At 42.9% G+C, this 5,093-nt stretch overlaps 1 pseudogene; it reads left to right on the top strand.

Moving 5' to 3' along the window:
- The first annotated feature begins 1,749 nt into the window (after positions 1-1,749).
- Positions 1,750-2,483, top strand: LOC142443387 (geranylgeranyl pyrophosphate synthase pseudogene; annotated as a pseudogene).
- Positions 2,484-5,093: the final 2,610 nt, after the last annotated feature.

Here is a 5,093-nt window from a genome sequence, read left to right as displayed (position 1 = left end):
CAGAGGAAATGATCACCTCCCAGCGCTTCCATTGCTTCTCCTCAAGTGATGCTGGGGGTTGTCTAGAGGATGCAAACACTCAGTTGGGAACCACTACGGATTGTAGCGCACAGCCAATGACATTGTGAATGTCACACATGAGGAAGGAAGCCTTGCCCGGGAGAAATGGCCACCCTCCACTCAGATGCTCCTGCACTCCTGGGTTTGAGAAAAGTTTCCCCAGTGCGAGAGATAGCTCTGTGTATCCCTGTGACCTAAGGACAACGTTCTTTCCTTGTATACAGAAGAGACTAACTTCCTAAACTCTTATGGATAGGACAATATCTTACTGTTCACTATTGAACATATCTAGGTTCTACTATCCATTGTAATAGCTGCACAATTCATGGACAAGTTGTAATGCGGCAGGGACAACTCATTGCTCCAGAGACAACAGGCCTCAAAGGAAGCCCCTGACATTGCTAGCACACCCTCCACTAATATAACCTCACCTGCCTTTTTTAGCTGCTGTCCTCCACTGGCCTGCCAATCCCCAACAGCCTCCTGTGAGCGACCCATTTCCTGTGAAAGTCCTCAACACCCCAGGTGTGAAGGCTCATTTTCTGGATACAGACTCACTGCGACACATGTGGGCACAATAAAGTTCTTCCTTTTTGATATGACCCGTGGCAACTCCTTCAGAGCAACTCCAGTAAGAGTAGTGCCAGTGGAAATGTCACTGAGTTCTTTATGAGGACATGTAAAGTTCAGTCAAGTCGCTAATATATGCCGGAAGCGCATACCACTCTGTTATAAATATCAAACGGAAGGCATTCCGCTCAAGCACCTTGCGGCACCCAACTCCAGCAAGCCTCATCCGGGAGGCACTCGGCCCCAGTTTCCAGGGTGAGTGAGCCCAAAGTCCTGAAGGAACCCCCAGAGACACTTGAGTCCATTAAGCAAGCCTCCTGCCCAAGAACAGTTATGTTAATTACTCTGTGGATTGGGAAGTGCATCACGGTTCCACGCTCAGTCTCTGATGGAGTAGCTGTCATCTGGATCGGGGAGTCCACTGTGCAGGGATCATAGGACTGGAGAATTTCATCCATCCGTGACTCCTGTGGGCAATGCCATCCTTCCTCCTGCTTTTCATGTGGTTCATTTTATAGAAAGTGGGATCCTCTCTAGGGAATCCTATTCTGAATTACTCAGGTGAACCCCATCAATATTGCCCCCAAACCTTCCTAATAGACCCAAGCAGGGAAAGGTCATTTGTGGGAGTTAGAAACATTGTCTGGAAGAGCCGCACTAAAGATTTTACTTGCCCTGAAAATGTAAAGAATTTCAAACATATTTTCCTAATGACAGCATCCAGGAACCCAGCTTTCTGTGTTACAAAGTGTGGAAAATGTGTTTTGAAATTAATATATTTCCAAAGTAGGATAATTTTGATCCCGTCCTTCCAAATATATGAATTATTAGTAAACACCAACTGCAATAAGAAATATGTTTTAAATAAAGTAACTTATTAAGAACAATTACATTGGGGACTGGATGATGTATTTTCTTGCACTGAGTAAGGTGGTGTGGCTGGCACCTGAGCGTGGAGAATTGTATGAAGTAAGGCAGGGAGTCAAATTGGGGTCAGAGGGAACTGTGGTCTAAGCTATGAAGTGGGAACTTAATCCTGAGCACAGCCGCTTCCAGACTCGTACCGAGCAAGCCATGATAGCCACTTTAAACCATCTGCTCTGAAATTATAAAACAGTGATGACTGCTCAAGAAAGAATCCAAAGAAGTCTTCTAGAACCCAACTTACTTCAGTTACCAGGTAAACAAGTAAAAATCAAGCTTTCTGAAGCTTTTAATCATTGACTGAAAGTTCCAGAAGACAAACTACAGGTTATTAGTGAAGTGACCAAAGTGTCTCATAAAGCCAGTTTGCTCACTGATGATAACAAAGACAACTGAGAACTTAGACCTGGCTTGACAGTGGCTCACAGTATCAATAAAATTCCTTTTGTCACACTTGCTATTTATGTATATTTTATTTCTTTGGGGAAAGTCTTGACCCTTGATCACTCAGATACAGGAAAACAGGGAAACATTTTACCCACCGTCTTTTAGAACTCCATCAGGAACAAGACCTAGACAATTACCCTTGGAGGGACAATTGCTCTTGTCCCACTGAAGAGGAATATAAAGCCATGGTCCCACAAAGGACCAGTGGGCCCTTTAACGGGAGGACTCTTGCAATTGTTCTCTGATTACAAAGAAGACGTAAAGCCTCTATGTAATATACGTGGGCTCTTTTTCCAAATTAGGGATGATTATGCTAATGCACACTCCCAAAACTATAGTGAAAACAAAAGTTTTTTGAAGATCTAACTGAAAGAAAACTCTCGTTTCCTACAATTCATGCTATTTAGTCAAGGTCTGGAAGCACCCAGGTACAGAACATTTTGCATCAGAGAATCAAAAACATAGATGTTAAGAAATACTGAACCTCCCTGCCCTACTTCATACAATTCTCCACCCTCGGGTGCCAGCCACACCACCTTACTCAGTGCAAGAAAATGTAGGTTCTTTTGAATAGATTCAGAATACTCTGAAAGAAGGGACTAGGAAAAGATAGTGGAACACACCCTGGCCCAGCAAGCCTTGAGGACAATATCCCCACTCACAGCAACCAATCCACAGGGAGGACCCTATGGCAGGACCCACTATGTGATGTAGCATCCCTTACTGACACAGAGCTCTACAGGAGACAACACTGGAGACACAGTGTTAGAATTCGGCCCTATCTGACTCCACCACACCGAGGCAAAACAACAGACCAGCAAGGGGGCCAGAGCAACAAAGTCTGGAGGGAATACCAAAAATAGACTTTGGTGCTAGGGCATAGCACCCTATCAGACTTGATCAGAAAACACTCCTAAAGGGCAACAAACAGTCCTTGAACATAGATAGGCTTTTTTTGTGTGGTAATTGTTTTTATTGTTGTTGTTTTGTTTTCTTTTGTTGCTTTGTTTTCCTCTGTGTTGTTTTTGTGGCTGTTATTATCTCCGCAGGTCTGTCTAAATAAGATAGGCTAGATGAACAATCTGGAGAAGACAACAACAGGACTGTCAATTCTGGGAGGACTTGGGAGAGGGGGAGGGGGTGAAAAGGAAATGGTGTTAACAAACCCAGGAACAAAGGAAAAACAAGGGATCCAAATCGGTGGTGAGGAAGGTGTAGGAGGCCTGGTAGAGTGTGATCAAGGGTAATGTAACCGAGAGGAATTACTGAAACCCAAATGAAGGCTGAGCATGATAGTAGGACACAAGAAATGAAAAAAGGAAATAGATGAAAGAACTAGGAAGCAAATGGGCAGTTATAGAGTTCATGTACATATGTAAATATATTTATGAGAATGGGAAAACAGATCTTTGTGCATATATTTATAGGTTAAAATTAAGGTAGCAGATGGACATTGGACCTCCACTCAAGTATTCCCTCAATGCAAGAATATTTTGTTCTATACTACTGGCATTTCATGATGTTCACCTTCCTGACTTGATCGCTGAAGACAAAGCAGGTGCAAAAGCAAATGTGATGAAGAAAGCTGATGGATCCCTGTTATCAAAAGATACAGCATCTGGAGTCTTTAAAGCTTCAAGGTAAACAAGTGGCCATCTAGCTCAGAAGCAACAGAGGCCACATGGAAGAAGCACAACAGCCTGTGTGATCACAATGTGTCAAAGGGATCAGGTACCAGACATCAAAGAACAACAAATCCTATTATTCTTATTAAAAATCCTATTCAGATTGGGGACCCAAGACCCATCTGTAGGCAACTGGACATCCCCTTACAGAAGGATTCGGGGAGGACACAAGACAGTCAGGGTGCAATGTAGCAATGATAAAACATACGACTTTCCTCTAGTTATTAAATGCTTCCTCTCCCCGCCCCATGCACTGTCATGATCCCAATTCTGCCTTACAATTCTGGCTTGATGAGAGGATGTACACTGGTACAGATAGGAACTGGAAACACAGGGAATCCAGGACAGATGATCCCTTCAGGACCAGTGCTGAGAGTGGCGATACCTGGAGTTTGGGGGGAGGGTGGAGTGGAAAGTGAGGAACTGATTACAAGGAGCTATATATAATCACCTCCCATGGGGATGGACAACAGAAAAGTTGGTGAAAGGAGACATTGGACAGTGTAAGATATGACAAAATAATAATAATTTACAAATTATCAAGGGTTCATGATAGTGGGGAGGGAGAGGGAAAATGAGGAGCTGATAACAAGGGCTCAAGCAGAAACCAACCGTTTTAATAATGATGATGGCAACAAATGTACCAATATGCTTGACACATGGATGTATGTATGGATTGTGATAAGAGTTGTATGAACCCCCAATAAAATGATTTTAAAAAAAGAAGAAGTACAAAACCAAGGTCTGAACTTCGCTGGAGTATATGTCTTGAATGGCATTTAATCTCTATAAAGGTTAGCCTGGAACATTTGAAATAATTTAAAGACATTTTGTGTTAAGGTGAATAAGTTCTCCCGGGAGCACAGATTCAAGATAATACTTGTTTTATTGCAGAGCATTCCATTATGATGTAGAGAGTAAACAAAATAAATTTCCTTCTCTTCCCTTTATGGTGGTTAGGGTAGCAGGAAAGTAGCCACAATTCAAATGCATCCAAACCTGACTCTAAGCATGTTGGGATGCTTTCTTGATGTACACTTACCCTTGATATTAAACTCTTGTCTTTCTCACCAAGAGCAGCTGGTGGGCTTGAACTGCCAACCTTTTGGGTGGAAGCCAAGTGTTTTACCCACTGTGCCATTGGGGAGTCTTTTTAAACTCTGTCTTATATACAGATGTTTAAGCACTCAGCTCACAGCATAAAAGGTGGCAATTCAGAAACTGCTAGTGACTCTAGCGAATAAATATTTGGGTGAGATCCTTCTTTAATAGTTACAGATAAAAAGATAGGCTGCATGAACTGTCTGAAGGAAAAATAACGGGACCGACAGTTCCGGGGGGACTTGGGAGAAGCAGAGGTGGGGGGTAAGGAAGTGGTGATAACAAACCCAGGGACAAGGGAAAAAC

The sequence above is a fragment of the Tenrec ecaudatus genome, chromosome 3, assembly GCF_050624435.1.
Source record: "Tenrec ecaudatus isolate mTenEca1 chromosome 3, mTenEca1.hap1, whole genome shotgun sequence".
In the NCBI taxonomy this organism is placed as follows: Eukaryota; Metazoa; Chordata; class Mammalia; order Afrosoricida; family Tenrecidae; genus Tenrec; species Tenrec ecaudatus.
Note: the sequence above shows the minus strand (reverse complement) of the source record. Positions and strands in the feature narration are given on the sequence as shown.